Source organism: Equus przewalskii, chromosome 6 (genome assembly GCF_037783145.1).
Source record: "Equus przewalskii isolate Varuska chromosome 6, EquPr2, whole genome shotgun sequence".
Taxonomy (NCBI): domain Eukaryota; kingdom Metazoa; phylum Chordata; class Mammalia; order Perissodactyla; family Equidae; genus Equus; species Equus przewalskii.
The window spans coordinates 93,174,962-93,194,555 of record NC_091836.1 but is presented as its reverse complement, the minus strand read 5'-3'; the positions used below and the strand labels follow the sequence as shown (position 1 = coordinate 93,194,555).

At 36.8% G+C, this 19,594-nt stretch overlaps 1 protein-coding gene and 1 long non-coding RNA gene across 6 annotated transcripts in view; one reads left to right on the top strand and one right to left on the bottom strand.

The window, feature by feature from the left end:
- Window positions 1-19,594, bottom strand: part of ANO3 (anoctamin 3) — a 452,178-nt gene that overhangs the window by 253,078 nt on the left and 179,506 nt on the right. The window lies entirely within an intron of this gene.
- LOC139084021 (uncharacterized) overlaps window positions 1-19,594 on the top strand; it is a 135,410-nt gene that overhangs the window by 104,353 nt on the left and 11,463 nt on the right. The window lies entirely within an intron of this gene.

Sequence of the window (19,594 nt, the reverse complement as noted above, 5' to 3'; positions counted from 1 at the left end):
AAGTACAAACTGACATGTTTTATGATTTTACCCTTGTTTGAGCAACCTATCTCACTTCTGATGAAACTGCTAAGCCCAGAAAGCCCTCTGCACAAATTCAATATATACTACATAAATTGAATATGTATGCATGTGTACATATATAGGTGTGTATATATGCTAAATTATTACCCATATTGGCCAGAATATAGAAAGACTATAAAAATAGAGTGAATAAATTTATCAATGAAAATTGCATCATGATCCTATCCTCAAAATACAGTTTGAGAAACAAAGAATATAATCATGATTTTTCTTGCCATTAAGGGTATTTTTCCAAGAAATTAGGAAAAAAGGTTTATACACAAATCCATTTTACATTACTTCTAAAGATAAAATACCCATTCTCCATTCTACTGGAGAATCACTATTAAGTTATAAATCATAGCTGAGAATCACACTCCGTAGGAAATGGCCCTGCCCCCAGGTCCCTCATGAGGAAAGCTTTGGACAAGTCATTCTCTGGACATTGCTGGCAATATTCTACATCAGACACACAGAATGGAGGGTTGGGGTGGATATGCTATAGAAATGAGGCTTTATCAGCTATATATGGCAGCCAATAAAATCATTCCTTCAGTCAACAAACATTTAGTATGTCCCTACTCTGTGTCAGGTGCTGTTCTACATGCAAGTGAACAAGCCAGACATGGTTCCTTGGAACTTTTGAGTGGGATGAGACAGCATGAAGTCAACGCTACACAAATAATTCCATATGGTATAAAGAAAACAAAACATAATACCGGGATGGGATAGGATGAGATGTAAAGCAATGTGAGTGATCTTTAGAAAGAGTGGGCAGAGCAGGAAAAAGTCTATTGAAGGTAGTGATACTGAACTGAAGCTTGAATGATGAGAGGAAGTCAACTATGCAAGCTCTGAGAGAACACTCTAGGAAGAGGGAACAGCAAGGTCTACAGTGGGGAAAACAACAACAACAAAAACACTGTTACTCTGGTGTAGTGTCCTATGGATCTTCCATAATCACATGCTAATAAGTTTCTGATGATTAAGTTCAAGTTAAGGGAGTGGATGGAAGGTTTTAGGAGTTGACAGCAAATTAAATAATGGGTCACCCTATTGTAAATCAGTTCAAATTATTAAATTCTGACTACTAATATGTTAGGCTTTAGTTTTCACAATAATCTCATGTTGCCTTTAGAGAAGAACTACATTGAAAAAAGGAAATGACCCTGAATCAAGTGCCAGGATTCGGCGTGAATTAGAGGGAACAAAGAATACAAAGTTATGACTTCAGATTAAAGTGACTCATGTTTGCTTATTTCTAATCCTATCACCACCAGGAAGGAAATGACAGTAAAGTACTCCAAAAGATAACCCACAAAGACAAGTAGTAAAATACAGCAAAATAATAATAACTAACATTTACATAGCACATACTTTGTGCCAGGCATTTCTACTGCTTTGTCTCTAATAGTGTTTACAATAGATGGCCTGGCCATTCGAGAATCTGAAAAATTGGTAGCTGTAGAAATGAGCTAGATGACAAGCTGATAGTGCATAGAGAAGCCAACAAGAATTATTCCATCAGCTCCCAGAAGGGCTCAGAAATTCTAACTATCAAGAAGCTCTGAGTGGGCTACAGTGGGTGGGACTTACACAGAATTAAGTGAAAATCTTTGTTTTTTTGTTGTGGTTTTTTCTTTTGTGAGGAAGATTGACCCTGAGTTAACATCTGTTGCCAGTCTTCCTCCTTTTACTTGACGAAGATTGTTTCTAAGCTAACATCTGTGCCAAGCTTCTTCTGTTTTATGTGGGATGCCATCACAGCATGGCTTGACAGGCAGTGCTAGGTCCATGCCAGAATCCAGGCCTACAAATCCTGGGCCGCTTAAGTGGACCACATGGGCACTTAACCACTACGCCAATGGGCCGGCCCCTAACTGAAAATCTTTTAAAGTAAAGAAAACCCTCCAACGCATCCAAGTGCTCAAGACACAATTCCCAGTTTTTCTTGATTCCTTCTTTTCCCTTTCTTCTGCAACCAATTCATCACCTAGTCCTTTCAGCTCTGCTCCCAACATATGCCAGATCTTTCCAGCTCCCCCCGTTCTTCCTGCTCCAATGCTAAACCACGCCGTCACCATCTCTTACCCAGATCACTACAGACCTACATCCAGATCTCGCCAGGATCCTAAGGGGCCTGGGCCTTTCTTGTCTACTCTCACTCCCTTACTCCACAGATCAGGCTAAGCGATTTACAAACGGAACGGTTAGAAGAAGCTAATGATTTCTACTAAACTCAAGGGGGGGAAAATCCAAACTTTTAAAACCAGGTTTATAAATTTCCACATGGATTGTCTGCATCTTTGATCTTCACTCTTTTCTCATCAACGAAGTCCACCTTCTCTTACTTCTAAAATGTGTCAGGTTCTTACTTCCTTGGGATATTTATAGGAGCTATTTTCCATGTCTTTCCAGGAATAGCTCCTAACTGGCTGTCACTCAGGTATCTGCTGACATGTTACTTCCTCAGACACTTTCTCTGACAACATTCAGTTGTCTCCCGGTTGCTCACTGTCATACTGCTCCTTTAATTCCCTGCACTGCTCCTCATTATTTCTTGGTTTGTTTGGTTTGGTTTTCGTTTAAACTATATCAAATGGAACCACTTTTTTTGACTCAGAGTTTCAGCAGGTACCCCAAAAACTTAGAATAATACAAACATTACCACGCACCTTGAATCCTAATACTGCATGATAGGGGAGGCTTGTCTTGGTCCAGAGTTGCTTGTGAATTGATATGTCTGCCTCCTTCAAATGGTATTGTTGTCCATTAGTTTTGATGTATATTTACTTACTTACCCAAGATATTATAGATTTTTATCATTTGTTTACATTTACCTATATGTTTTTTTTTATTCTGCATTATATCTTTCATCTCAGGCCTTCAATCTGCGTATTTCTTTTCCATTTGAGTCATATTTAGACTGTCCTTTACTGAGTGTTTCTTGGTAGCCAACTCAGCTTTTGATTCTCTGCAAGTATCTTCATTACACAGTTGTTTTTGAAAGATGGTTTTATCAAGGAGTATAGAATTCTGCATTGACAGTTATTTCTTCTCTACAATTTGAAGACATTGTAGTCTAATGGCTTCCATTGTTACTCTTGAGAAGTCAGCTCTCTGTCAAATTACTCTTTAGTTGTAGTTAATCATTTCTCTTTCTGGATGCTTTTCGGAGTTTTTCTTTTTTCATATTCTGAAGTTTTACTACAATGTTTCTAGATGTGTATGTATTTTAACTTATATATCTGGTATTCATTGGGCTTCCTGAAATTGAAGATCGATATCTTTCAATAATTCTGGAAGCTCCCCTCATTCTCTCTATTCTTTTTTCCGGACTTCCAATTACACATATGTTAAAATTTCTCATTCTATTCTCCACATCTTAATCTATGCTTTATAGTTTCTAACTCATAGGTCTGTTACAATTTGCAATTCTGTGATTGCAAAGGAAAATTTTTCAATTTTCTTCAGATTTATATTTCAATTCATTAGTTCTCTTCATATATGTCAATTCTGTAGTTTAACAGTGAGCTTTTTATGATAATAATTACATTTATAAATCAAGAGGTTCATGTAGTACCTTTTCAAATCTGTTCTTTTAATTTATAACCCCTGCGCTTATACTTTCGACTTTCTTATATTTCCTTATACATAAATAATATTATAATCTACACTTAATAATTTCAATACGTGACGCCCTTCGGCACCTTTCAGTTTTGGGAATTCTTGCTCATTGTGATTTGCTGCATACATTGTGTTTATTGTGATTTGTGTAAATCTACACTGGATTTACTATTTTTTGGAATAGGCTTTTTGTCCTTCTCACTGAGCCACAGCCAAAACAAACAAGATTTCTTGCCTCAATTTGCAGAATATGGTTTTTCCAGTCAATTCTTTCAATAATGGTACAGACAGTGCTTGCTTTACATGCCTCTAAAAAGGGCCCATTCCGATTACCACAGTGTAATTAAATAATTCCAGGTCCCCAATAAGACAATTAAAAATTCTTTACCATGATATGTTAACTATGTATAGTTGAATAAAGTACAAACTCTGCTGCTAGCTTTTCAATGCACAAATCACTACCAAAATAACAGATGCACACCAAGATCAGGGACCAATCACATGCCTTCTTCCAAAATCTGTTCATGACTAGTCACTGAGCATCTGCTATTTATTTCAAGCACAGACAGCAAAGAGTGTATTGTGTTAACACTTTGTTTCACAGTGATAAACCCACATAACATTTTAGAAAAACGGGTAATCAAGAGAGACTGGCCAACAAGATGTAAGTATAGCATGGAAATGAACATTGATAATGCTGGAAGTGAAATTAAATGAAACATAAACAGTTTACTGCTTTTTCTAACACATTGCAATCTATCCCACCATTTCAAATAATGTACTGATTTCAGACTTATTTTCTCAAAATAGCAGTATTTTTATCCAATTCTTAATAGGAGATTCTTTCCCTAAGGAGAGGCTTATTTTTTGTTGGGTGAATAAACTTTGAAAAAAATCTTTATGTAAAGACTGAGGCCCTCAAGGGGCATGTTGGCATGGCATCCCTTTAACCAACTGCTGAGGGTTCTTTTTTGTTGATTGGGATAAATGAGTTGTTTGGGACAAGAGTGGGAAATTGAGATAAGAAATGTCTAAAGTGAAGATTGGAGATACTTAATGTAGAATTTAAAGCTCCTCTTTGTATTTACTTATGATGTGACTACATTTCCTCATGTCTTTTTTTTTAATCTTTAATACATTTCTTATTAATGGGTTTAGAAGTTGGATGTGCAGGGGACTGTGGCTAAGAACTGAGTGCAATTTTATAAAGGATGGTGTGAGGAGTGAGCGGGGGCTGCAGTTAGGAGGCCTATGGATCCACTACAATTATTTCACTCTTTTGTTCATGTACCTATAATGACGTGTTATCATTTGGTAATCAAATACATGCTCTTTGGCTTTCAAGGTGGTGTCTGATTTAAACTTACCTCAAAGTCAAGTGTCCTCTATAAAGTCTTTCTTCTGGGCTATATTTTCTTTACCATCCTTAATGTGATGCTACTCTTTGTATTTTGGGGGATGTGATTGCATATATCTGAGAATGCATGCTTTTTTTTCCCACTGGAAAAACTTCATTTTCCCTTACCCCTACCAAGTAAAAGCAATTTAAAACTTAACATTTGAACATCCACACTATACTCATGGGTTTTTGTTATTGTTGTTTGTTTGTTTTCAAGAGGCCTTGGGGATGACATTATCTTCCCTGGCTGAAAATACTCAATGTTTTGCTAGTCTGTGCTATATCCTGAGAGCTCTGCTATTATATTGCTATTGGATTTTCTCTCATTGTTTCATGCATATACATCTTGTCTCCCCTTTCTTCATTTGAAAACTAAACTATAAACTACTTGAATATAAAAGCATGTCCTATTTTATACCCTCTAAAATGTTTATCACAGTGCTTGAGCCCACAGAAGATGGGGAGGAAATACTGATGAATTTCCCATGGTTTTGCTATTTTAAGTGTTGCAGCCAGGAATAATCCACTCTCATTCCTGCTTTTAACATTAATTTCTCCACCAAACACCAAATATTTATTAAGAATTTATTATTTGTAGATGGATAAATTTCTGGGCATGTGTATAATTACATTCTACATGAGTAAAAGTAGTTCTTTATATTCTCAGGGGATGGAAATCTATCATTTTTTATTATTACAAAAATCTTAATGCTATTTAATTTCAAAAGGTACCCTGAGTAAATTATATAATTAAAGTGGAAAAATGATTATTACTCACCTTTTCTCTGGTTCTATTGGAATTTGATCTGTTCCTTCCTAACGACCAAGTTTGTTAATCTTTAATATATCAATTAGAAACATTGATTCCAGAAAGAGATAGAGCATTATAGGTAAATGGGTCTACAGTAATGTACGCTATATCCTAGTAGTTGGCGCTTTCACTTCTAAAATCTCCTATGCAGGACTGAGAAGCATCTCCCTTTGCCACTTCCAGAGCAAATCATAAATCATAAACGTTTAATACATTTCAACTTCTAAATATGATGTTGATCACCGTAAATAATATTTGATGCCTAAAAAGTTTCTTTGCCACTCAAATAGCAATAGAAATGACAAAGAGCAACTGTTATATGATGAAGGAGCTCTCTCTCCCATGAAAAAAAGAAAAGATTAATTCCAGAAACCGAAGAGCCTAAAAGGAATATGGGTCTTAGTTGACACTCCACAATATACGCTCATTCAATGCTACTTTAAGTTACCTCCATCTATAAGATCTGGCAAACACAAGTACCTATGACACAGTTATGAATCTGGAAGCAAATAAGATCTCAGAACTAGAGAAGATTGAAACCATTGGCATATTTTACTCTGCTGCAGTGGGTATAGAAATATTACCTGTCAATATGCTTTAAATCTGTGTAAAAAATTAAAGCAGCAATAAGTTCTGACAGGGAAAGAAGCTAGAAAATCATAGACTCTGGCCAGTTGCATTCAATCATCCTTCCTGGAAAATTATTTGGGGCTTGTTCCTTAATTACTAAGCTCTGTTAAAGTAGAATGCTTGTTCTTCCATATTCTAATATGTATAAACATTTTCACCAACAATTTTCATCAATAATGTTGTATTAATTTATATTAATAATGAATCATAATAAAGTTCTTACCAGATGCCATATACTATTCTAAATACTTTCTGTATACTTTCTGTATGTGTGTGTGCCTGTTTATGTCTGTTTGTATAAAACTTCCTTAACCCTTACGATGCTGTGAGCCAGGTGCCATTATTATTCCATTTTACAGATTTGACTAATCAACATACATCTGTACTTTGTCCAAGATCACAAAATTGGTTTTCAGCAGAACTTAGATTTGTACCAGAACAATTTGGTCCTAGGATCTATGTTTTTACCCAATACACTATAACCACCAACATTGAATAGAAGTGACTTTTCACCAAACCCTCACAACTATGTGCCTATGTCTGTATACATGTACACAAGTATAAATGTATGCATACATTTGTATGTGCAAATTTTTAGACTTAGAAAAATAACTGGAATGAAATAAACCAATAGGATAAACGTTGTAATTTCTAAGTAATAGTTTATGATTGATTTTGTGTATCCTTTAAATTTCTAACATTTTCCAACTATTCTATAATAAGCATGTATTGCTCTTATTTCCATAAAACAACATCTTCAAAACCTAGTGTTTATAATATGAATATAAATGTTCAAAGTAAACTGGCTAACATTTCACCTTTACTCTGCCTCTTTCTTGCCCCTTTCCCTGCTCTAATTTTCTCTTTGGCACCAATCACCTTTGTTTGATACATTAAGCATTTTCCTTACTTACACTGTCCCTCTCTATCAGCAGAATCAGAATTTTTGTTTGTTTTGTTTACTGCTGGACTTAGAACAGTGCCTGGAGCATTGTATGAGATCAAGTAGTATTTGTTCAATAAAAGAATGCAATTGATGGAGCTGGCCCAGTGATACAGTGGTTGAGTTGTCATGCTCTGCTTTGGCGGCCCAGGGTTCATGAGTTCAGATCACAGGTGTAGACCTACACACTGCTTGTCAAGCCATGCTGTGGTGGTATCTCACATGCAAAGCAGAGAAAGATTGGCACAGATATTAACTCAGCAACAATCTTCCTCAAGCAAAAAAAAAAAGGAAGATTGGCAACAGATGCTAGCTCAGGGCCAATCTTCTTCACCAAAAAAAAAGTGATTGAAATGGTATAAAAAGTACTGTTAGGTAAAGACTAACACTTGAATTAAAAGGAAAATGTATCCACTGATGATACTTTATAAAAGTGCAGTAACCTTTTTCACAAAAAGAAGACTTATTTAGGCTCTTTTATCCAAGTCTGACTTTTCATCATGAAGAGGACAAAAAGGCTAGCAATCCGTTCTTTAAGGCTTTCAGTCACTCCTAGTGCAAACGCTCTTCTAAATAGGGCAATTTAATTTTCATCCAAGAGCAGATTTAATCCTCACATCAAAAGAGTAGTCTGAGGTCAGCATCATGGCAGAGAGAGCTTGCCCGGGACTCTCTCCCCTCCAACATACAACAAAAAGGAGCAACCACATTCCAACAAAAAATATCTTAATAGCACAGGAATCCTCAGAGATCCACAGCAATCTAATGACAGAGGACAGAGAGGCTGGAGTCTCCCTTGGAGGAGCTGGAACCGGGAAAGGGAAAACTCCGCTCCCTCCCCTAAAGAATGGGATTACTGCCAAGGGAGGCCCCGTGAAGGAAGGAGTAGGGGAGGGGCCGCATATCAGCAGGATCACCCAGGACTCCCTAGCACCCTTGAAGCCCAGACAGAAACCCTCTAATGGGGCAAAAGCTTTCACATGGGATGACTTCATCAAGCCAAGACCCCAGGAGACCAGATAGTGAAAGCTGATTAGGGAAACCCAGGTTTGCGTGCAAGAGAAAGCACACTCTCCTCCCGCCCACAGTGACACGCAAAGGTGCCAGGCCGGCCATCTTGGCTGAAGGTGGAGGGCTCAGAATATGCAGCTCTTGACCCCACCCCCCCCACCTAGTGGTGACAAGCTGTAACTGCAACTGAATAATATCACAATGAGGAAGACCCGTCCATCTTCCAGCATCCATCCATCTTCCAGCATTCGTCAGTTCATCAAATCTCCAGACCAGAGGGAAAACAAGCACCCAGAATTATGTCCTGAGGACTCAGAAATAAGTAAACAAAACGACAATGAATTCAGAATAGCTATGGTCAAAGAACTCAATGAGGTAAAGGAAAATATAGAGAAACAAGTCAACAAGTTCTGGAGTTACTTCACAAAAGAGATTGAAACTATAAAGAAGACTCAATCAGAAACACTAGAGATGAAAATTACAATGGAAGAAATAAAAGATAATACAGGTTCCCTGAATGCCCGTGTGGATGCCACAGAGGAGCAAATCAGCACAATAGAAGATAAACAGGTTGAATGGCTCCAGACAGAGGAAGAGAGAGAACTAAGAACTAAGGAATGAAGAAAATCTCCGAGAAATAGCCAACTCAATGAGGAAATGCAATAAAAGAATCATTCGTATCCACGAGAGCGAAGAAAAGGAGAATGGAGCAGAAAGCGTGCTCAAAGAAATAATAGCAGAGAACTTCCCAAATCTAGGGAATGAGAGAGAAATGTGTGTGGAGGAAGTTTTCAGGTCTCCTAGATATGTCAATGTAAAAAGACCTAATGCAAGGCATATAGTAGTAAAACTGGCAAAAGTGAATGACAAAGAAATAATACTCAGGACAGCAAGGCAGAAGAAAATAACCTACAAAGGAACCTCTATCAGACTTTCAGCAGATTTCTCTGCAGAAACCTTACAGGCTAGGAGAGATTGGAATGACATATTGAAAACTTTAAAAGATAACAATCTTCAGCCAAGAATACTCTATCCAAAAAAATATCCTTCAGATATGAGGGAGAAATTAAATCTTTCCCAGACAAACAAAAGCTAAGGGACTTCGTAGCCAAGAGATCCCCATACAAGAAATCCTCAAGAATGCCCTAATAACTGAAAAAAGAAAAAAGGGAGAAAGGGGTCACAGAAGACAGAGTAAGTTGACAAATAGATAGAATCAGAATAGGATAGCAAATATACGACTATAGCATTAGGATAAAGGGAAGGAAAACACCAAAAATGAAGATAATCTTGTCACTTTAACCACAAACTCACAACACAAGTTGGAATAAGAGATGACAACAATAACTTAGGAGGGGAGGAGAAAAGGGACTGAATCAGTGTAGGCTAAGGAAATAAGAGGCCACCAGAAAATGGACTATGCTATACACGAGATTCTGAATACAAACTTCAGGGTAGCCACTAAAATTAAAAACAGAACAGAGACACAAAAAATAAATAAGGAAATAGGAAACTGCAGAAGTCAATGGGGAGGCCAAAACACACAGGACAAGAAACAAAGGAAATGCAGGAAAACTGGAAAATGAGCGACAGAATGACAACATTAAGCCCTCATGCATCAATAATCACCCTCAATGTAAAGGGATTGAACTCTCCAATAAAAAGACACAGAGTAGCAAGACGGATTAAAGAACAGGATCCAACAATCTGTTGCCTCCAGGAAACACACCTCAGCTCCAATGACAAATACAGGCTCAGACTGAACGGGTGGAAGACGATACTCCAAGCTAATGGCAAACAAAAGAAAGCAGGTGTCGCAATACTTATATCAGAGAAAGTGGATTTCAAGATAAGGCAGGCAAAGAGAGACATAGTGAGTCAGTATATAATGATCGAAGGGACACTCCATCAAGAAGAAATAACGCTTATAAATAGCTATGCACCCAACACAGGGGCACCAAAGTTCATAAAGCAACTATTAACAAACTTAAAAGAAGATATCAAAAATAACAATAGTAGGGGACCTCAACACCCCACTCACATCATTGGACAGATCATCCAGACAGAAAATCAACAAGGAAACAGTGGAATTAAGTGAAAAGCTAAAACAGTTGGACTTAATAGACATATATAGAAAACTCCATCCAAAAACAGCAGAATACACATTCTTCTCAAGTGCACACGGAACATTCTCAAGGATAGACCATATGTTGGGGAAGCAAGGCAAGCCTCTATAAATTTAAAAAAATTGAAATAAGAACAAGCATCTTCTCCGATCATAATGCTATAAAGCTAGAAATTAATTACAAGAAAAAAGCTGAGAAAGGGACAAAGATGTGGAGACTAAACAATATGCTATTGAACAAGCAATGAATCATTGAAGAATTTAAAGAAGAAATAAAAAAATTTCTGGAGACAAATGAAAATGAGAACATGCCATACCAACTCATATGGGATACAGCAAAAGCTGTATTAAGAGGGAAATTCATCGCAATACAAGCACACCTTAACAAACAAGAAAAATCTCAAATAAGCAACCTCAAATTACACCTAACTGGATTAAAGAAAGAAGAACAAACAAAGCCCAAAGTCAGCAGAAGGAGAGAAATAATAAAAATCAAAGCAGAAATAAATGCAATTGAACCAAAAAGGCAGTAGAAAGGATCAACAAAACAAAAAGCTGGTTCTTTGAGAAGATAAATAAAATTGGGAAACCCCTAGCCAGACTTATAAAGAAAAAAAGAGAGAAAGCTCAAACAAACAAAATCAGAAATGAAAGAGGAGAAATAACAACAGACTCTGCAGAAATACAACAGATTATAAGAGAATACTATGAAAAACTATATGCCAACAAAATGGACAATCTAGATGAAATGGATAAATTTTTAGACTCTTACAATCTTCCAAAGCTAAGTAAAGTAGAAGCAGACAATCTGAACAGACCAATCACAAGGAAGAAGATTGAAACAGCAACCAAAAGCATCCCAAAGATAAAACCCCAGGATCAGATGGCTTTCCTGGGGAATTCTACCAAACTTTCAAAGAGGATTTAATACCTATACTTTTCAAGCTATTCCAAAAAATTAGGGAGGATGGAACACTTCCTAACACATTCTACAAGGCCAACATCATGCTGATATCAAAGACTGAGAAGGACAGCATGAAAAAGGAGAACTACAGGCCAATATTGCTGATGAACATAGATGCAAAAATTCTAAACAAAATTTTGGGAACTCGAATTCAGCAACACATCAAAAGGATCATACATCATGATCAAATGGGATTCATACCAGGGACAGAGGGATGGTTCAACATCTGCAAATCAATCAATGTGATACACCACATCAACAAATTGAGGAATAAAAACCACATGATCATCTCAACAGATGCAGAGAAAGCATTTGACAAGATGCTACAGCCATTTATGTTAAAAACTCCGAACAAAATGGGGATAGAAGGAAATTACCTCAACATAATAAAGGCCATATATGACAAACCCACAGCCAACATCATACTCAATGGGCAAAAACTGAGCACCATCCCCCTGAAAACAGGCATGAGACAAGGATGCCCTCTATAACCACTCTTATTCAACATAGTACTGGAGGTTTCTGCCAGAGCAATTAGGAAAGAGAAAGGAATAAAAGGAATCCAAATAGGGAGGGAAGAAGTGAAACTTGTGCTGTTTGCAGACAACATGATCTTATATATAGAAAACCCCAAACAATCCATTGGAAAACTTTTAGAAATAATCAACAACTACAGCAAAGTTGCAGGATATAAAATAAACTTACAAAAGCCAGTAGCATTTCTACATTCTAATAACAAACTAACAGAAAAAGAACTCAAGAACACCATCCCATTTACAAGTGCAGCAAAAACAATAAAATACATTGTGGTGAATTTAACTAAGGAAGTAAAAGACCTATACAATGAAAACTACAACACTTTCCTGAAAGAAATGGATGCTGACATAAAGAAATGGAAAGACATTCCATGTACATGGATTGGAAGAATAAACATAGTGAAAATGTCCATACTACCTAAAACAATCTACAGATTCAACACAATCCCAATCAGAATCACAATGACATTCTTTACAGAAATAGAACAAAGAATCTTAAAATTCATATGGGTCAACAAAAGACCCTGAATTGCTAAAGCAATCCTGAGAAAAAAGAACAAAGCTGGAGGCATCATAATCCCTGACTTCAAAACATACTACAAAGCTACAGTAATCAAAACAGCATGGTACTGGTACAAAAACAGGTGCACAGATCAATGGAACAGAATTGAAAGCTCAGAAATAAAACCACATATCTATGGACAGCTAATCTTCGGCAAAGGAGCTGAGGGCATGCAGTGGAGAAAAGAAAGTCTTTTCAACAAATGGTGCTGGGAAAACTAGAAAGCCACATATAAAAGAATGAAAATTGACCATTCCTTTTCACCATTCACAAAAATAAACTCAAAATGGATCAAAGACCTAAAGGTAAGACCTGAAACCATAAGGCTTCTAGAAGAAAATGTATGCAGTACACTCTTTGACATCAGTATTAAAAGGATCTTTTTGGACACCATGTCTTCTCAGATGAGGGAAACAATAGAAAGAATAAACAAATAGGACTTCATCAGACTAAAGAGTTTCTTCAAGGCAAGGGAAAACAGGATTGAAACAAAAAAACAACCCACCAATTGGGAAAAAATATTTGCAAGTCATATATCTGACAAAGAGTTAATCTCCATAATATATAAATAACTCATACAACTCAACAACAAAAAAACAAACAACCCAATCAAAAAATGGTCAGGAGACATGAACAGACATTTCTCCAAAGAAGATATACAGATGGCCAACAGGCACATGAAAGATGTTCATCATCAGTGATCATCAGGGAAATGCAAATCAAAACTACACTAAGATATCACCTTACACCCATGAGAATGGCAAAAATAACCAAAACAAAGAGTAACAAATGTTGGAGAGGTTGTGGAGGAAAAGGATCCCTCATACACTGCTGGTGGGAAGGCAAACTGGTGCAGCCACTATGGAAAACAGTATGGAGATTTCTCAAAAAATTAAAAATGGAAATACCATATGCCCCAGCCATCCCACTACTGGGTACCTATCCAAAGAGCTTGAAGTCAGCAATTCCAAAAGTCCCATGCACATCTATGTTCATTGCAGCATTATTTAGAATAGCTGAGATGTGGAAGCAACCTAAGTGCCTATCAACAGATGATTGGATAAAGTAGATATGGTATACATATATATGCAATGGAATACTACTCAGCCATAAAAAAGAATACAATCATCTCATTCACAACATCATGGATGGACTTTGAGGGAATTATGTTAAGTGAAATAACCCAGATAGAGAAGGACAATCTCTGTATGACTCCACTCACATGACAAATTTAAACATGTAGACAAAGAGAACAGATTAGTGTCTACCAGGGGAAAGGGGGGATGGGGGAGACACAAAGGGTGAAGGGGTGCACCTATAACACGACTGAAAAACAATAATGTACAACTGAAATTTCACAAGATTGTAAATTATCATAAACTTAATAAAAATTAACTTTAAAAAAAGTAGTCTGAGTATATAGAGGGAGAAAAAAGATGAGAAGGTGTTCACCTGCTTAATTTCATTTTCCCTCTGGGCAATCAGCAGGTAGGGGAGGCAGAACCACTGATGTTCACAAACTGATTCTTTTGAGTATCCAAGGATAACTCCCATGTGACGGTGAGTGATATATAACCAAACGAGGAGATTTCAGTTTAGACAATAACAGTAAACAGGAGAGCAGTCAGTATTGTTTGAATAGAAGATGGAAGAAGATGCTTCTTTACACAGGAATAGAGTAGAGAAAATGAGGACAAAGTCAGAGAAAGAGATTGTTATGAGTACATAATTTGGGATTGTTAAGAAACAAAATCAGACCCTGTTGAAAATAAGAGCTAAGATTGGAAGAGTATCCTCAGGGATGCCCAGGGCACTAGAACAAACTTTATAAAAAAAAAAAAAATGAATTGGTAATTGACAGCGCATTCTTGCTTCCTACTTAAAAAAAAAAATCAGACAGTGTCAAAAAAATCAGTTTTATGTTATACCTGTTAGCCTCAGAGCTCTCAAACTGAAACAAAAAAAAATAATTTTTGAGGAAGAAGGTGAGGTGAAAGAAGAGGAGGAGGAAATTGAAAATTAGAAAATACCAAAGAGAAATGGTACATTTCTTTGACATTTAAACTGTTTCCAGATAGCACAGATTTTAAAAAATTTCCTAGATTCTCTTCTAAACTCTGATAAGTACTTCAGAAGTCAGCTTCTGCTGCTTTTTCTACCTTTATTCTCACTACTCACCTCCATGCTTCCAACGCACACGCGCGCACACACACACACACACACACCCCTATATCATTTGAAAAGATTTCTATTACTTTGAGTAATACTTATCTGATTTAGAATAGAAAAATAAATGAGAGTATATTTTATTTACTTCTATGAATACAGTCCCCATAAATTGAGGGGGGGGGATAAAATTAGCTATGCCATGATTGTAGATCTTTGTGCTTTTTTGAACCATAAAGTACTAGATGAAAAGGCATCTTCCTTAAAAGGATTCCTTTCGCTCTCCTCTCTCCTCCCTCTTTCCTTCCGCTTCTCCTGCCCTCTCTCTTCCCTTCTCTCTCCCTCTCTTCTTTTCACCTTCTACCGGCGCCTTCCTTCCTTTCACATATGGCACTGGCCAAAGATACTATTTCATACAAAATTAGTAAGAATAAAGAAAATCAAGTTTTACTAATTGCATTATTTCCAGGAAACGTATAATTTTATTTTAAATTAGGTTCAATCATAGTGAACTTGTTGATGTAAACTTTAATTCAGAGTTCATTCAGAAACTCATGTTAGAACTAATTTTTAATTACTGTAGGAAAGTCACAGCTCATAGATTCTTCTGGTTCACTCTATAAAACCCACAGAGCTATCTGTCATTAATATTTGTATTCACAGTGACGAGGCAGAGAGAGCTCTCTCAGCACTTTTGGACAAGAGTTCTTTCTTACCAGGATTTGTTGCCCACTCAGATGGAATTTAATACTTAGAGAATTCAGGACTTCAACTGGAGAGAGAATCAATACAGAGACTACGCTGTCACTAAATGATGGCCTTGCAGGCATGAGCAGGAAGATTTAGAGAGAAGGGCCTTTTTGGACCCACGGCAAAGATGTTTTAGAGTTACTGCAGAAGTTACTGAAAATTCTAGCAAGGCATGCACTATTGAACCAGTGAGGTTATCAAACCCAAGGAATGGATCCAAGCTCTGTGGTTCTGTATGATCTTCAAAGAAAACAGGGGCCGGACATGCAGAGATGGAATTAAGCTTGCCAAAGACCCATTCCATGTGGAAAAATAAATGAAATTAAAACCTTCTCAGCTTCTTGGATTTGGGGCAGCACCCAGGACCCTAGAGCTATGTGGACCCACATAAGACAGCAGCATCTACTGTCACGTTGAAACTGTGCAAAAAAGATGTAGTTAAAACATCTGTACTGCAGATGTAAGTTACAGTTTCCATTAGAACCCCTCCTCTTCTAAGTAACATTACAAATTAATATACCCTAACCCCTGCTATAACGGCAGTCCTTTAAGGCTTGTCATGGCTGAAGGGACCAAAAATAGGCACTTGAACTTTGAAAAGACGATCTCTTGTCTTCTCAGAGACCTATGGTATCTTCTTCCTTTGAGAGACAGGTTAGGTCAGTTAGTTTCATCTGTCTCTTTCTGCAACTTATAGTTGGGAACATGAAAGAAATATCTAGTTATCAGTAAGAAGTGAAGCTGACAAAAGACTTGAAGAAAAGAGAAACTCACTAGGAAAGAGTGTAGCTTGCTTCAAAAATATGAAAACAACCCAAGGACACATCCTTAGGAAGCATAGGCTTGGATCCTTTTATGGACTGAACTGTGTCCCCCCAAAATTCAGTTAAGAAGTCCTAACCCCCAGTGTGAGTCTATATGGTGATAGGGCCTTTAATGAGGTAATTAAAGTTAAATGAGGTCATATGGGTGGAGGCCTAATCCAACATGACTAGCGTCTTTATAAAAAGACACACTGTATGCGCACAGAGAGAGGCCATGTGAAGACACAGCAGGAAGATGGCTGTCTGCAAACCATCAAGCCTCAAGAGAAAGGAAACCTGCGATACCTCGATCCTGGAATTCCAGCCTCTGGAACTATGAGAAATCAATTTCTGTTGTTTAAACCATCCAATCTGTGCTATTTTTTACGGCAGTGCTAAACAGAACCCTGACTAATGCATACCCTAAAAATGGGCATCAATTAATTAGGATTTTGCACATGGATTCCCTGATGAGTTTGTGTTCTGCCATTAAACACGAATAATTATGGGAAGTTATTTAATCTCTCTAAGTCACAACTTCCTCATCTGGATAAGGGGAGAACTCTATCTCGAAGATATTCACAAATTAAAATTTAATGGGAATGATGGCATTCCTAATTATACCAATCCATGGAGGTTTCCCATTTTTTTCCTATCCTTTTGACAAATGCATTTAACAGACTGTATTACTCATTGTAGGAGAAACATCCAGTTATATCATTTGTTCTGGATTGATACATGCTTATTTTAGTCCCATCAAGTGAGTTATAAGAATCTTGAGAGAAGATTCCGAATTATGCATTTAGCTAGTCATTTCAGTAATGTCTATTAAATGTATTCTATGTGTGAAGCACCATTGATGCTGAGAATAAAATCATAAAGAGGATGTGTATGATACCTTCCCTCATGGGAGAGACTAACAAGAAAATTATGCAAGTTAATTCAGAAATACAGCAACTAACAAGAAATAATCTACTAATATTTGCTTAATGAATATTTGAAAAAACATTGTAATGTTATACTGGAATTCACAGGAAGGTAATTCCTTCCTCCAAACATCAAATTAATTTAGGAGATGGACTGATCATCTGAGGCATATAACAAAAGCACAATTTGTTTATGTATTTAAAATCACTGGTGAAACTCCTCTGGTTAGGGTCAGCCCTAGCTAGCATGATTTCATAATTGCCACAAGGCCATCTGCTCAAAAACCTGCAACCTTTACTGGCCAGTGGTCATTCCTTTAAGATGAACTAATTTGCTGAATGGAATAAGAGGGATTTCAAGGTCAGGTATAGCTGTTTTTGAGTTCATAAAGAAAAATCTGAAGTTAAGATACTTAAACTTTCAGAACTTCAATGTCCATAACTTAATGATGGAAAAATACAATCTACCTTGTACATTTACTGTGATAATTAGAGATAATATACACAAAACTCCAAGCAGACCATTAATGTTCAATCGGCACATATAGCGCTTATCATTATTATTTTGTTTCAAAGCAAAAATGGCCAAAGGATTTTTAATGATTGATTGTGGCTTCCTGGAGCACATGAGAACAACATAAGTCTGTAATTTGACTCAAGATCCATGGCCATGATCCATGAGAATTTCTGCCATGGAAATAACAGGTGAGAAAATAGGTGAGAAAAGCTGCAATCCGAGTCACATTTAATTGTCATCCTCATATTCAAAGGAGGGAATGGTGAATGGAGAGAGAAATGTGCAGTTCCATAAACTCTCCTGAATCCGTGAACCAGGCACTAAGTCCAAAGAATTGACAACTGTTCAGCTAAATTCTAATGGAGACATGTGGAAGGGGAGAAAAAAAGTTATTTTACAAAGATCTGGAACAGGGTTTACCACCCATAAGCAAAGCCAGAAGACAACTAGGTATGGAGAAGAGAGGAAAATCTTAAAGAAATAGAGGGTTATTGCGAAGAAATCAGAGTGTCAAAGGACTAAAGATAAATATTTACTAACGGTTTGTAAGTGATTCCCACTGTATACCTGGAACATGCTAAAAGTAGCTGGAACAATATTTTCTGAAATATTACCTTCTAAATCATCAGGGCAGCAAGCACCCAAAGTTGGTGACTGACACCAAAAGCCTAATTACCACCCCTTTGCTGTTCCTTCAGCATAAATGTTTATTGCAAATATTCTCTCCTCTTTTGCCTGGCACTCATAAGGGAGAAGCACAAACAACAATGGTTCAACTAAATCATTACAATTAGATCATCAGTTATATTACAAGAGGCAGTTAAGTCACATTTCCATGTTAAATTCAATTATGTTTTATTACAAATTTTACAATAAAGAATAGGTCTTTTTGAAGTGCGTTTTCCTTTTGTTCTGCTGTGGTGTAGGATAAAGCCTGGAACAATAAAATGCTATCAGGCATTAGAGATAAAATATAAATCTAATATCTCCCAAACTTATGCAAATATGAAACACCTACAAAAGCATCCATGGGTCTTTTTTTCCCCAAGACAGTAGAATGCTTAACAAACACTCATTAAAAACCTGGATAGCTCTCATTTCAAATAACAGCTTTTTGTTACCCTGTAAGCACTGACCTCTGCTATGGTTAAACCAGCCCTCAAATTAAATTAAAGTGGCCTTTCTTGGCTTCTGGCAAACAAGTATAAAATATAATCACATGCTGAGTATGAAGCTTAATAGGATAAAACTTAGGGGTGAAGTTGCATTTATATACCTAACGCAGGACCATCTCTTTTCTAACTGAAGTATAATTGACATATAAAATATTAGTTTCAGATACACAATATAATTATTCTGTATTTGTATATACTGCAAAATGATCACCACAATAAATCTAGTTCATCACCATAGGTAGTTACAAAAGTTTTATTTTCTTGTGATGAGAACTTTTAAGATCTATTCTCTTAAGCAACTTTCAAATATGCAATACAGTATTAGTAACTGTAGTCACCATGGTGTACACTACATTCCATGACTTATTTATTTTATAACTGGAGGTTTGTAACTTTTGAGCCCCTTGAGCCACTTTGCCCAGCCCCAGCCTCCTGCCTCTGGCAATCACCAATCTGTTCTCTGTATCTATATGCTTGGTGTTTGCTTGTTTTAAGATTCCACATATAAATTGAGAGCATATGTTATTCGTCTTTCTCTGTCCAACTTATTTTACTCAGCATAATGCTGTCAAGGTCTGTCCATGTA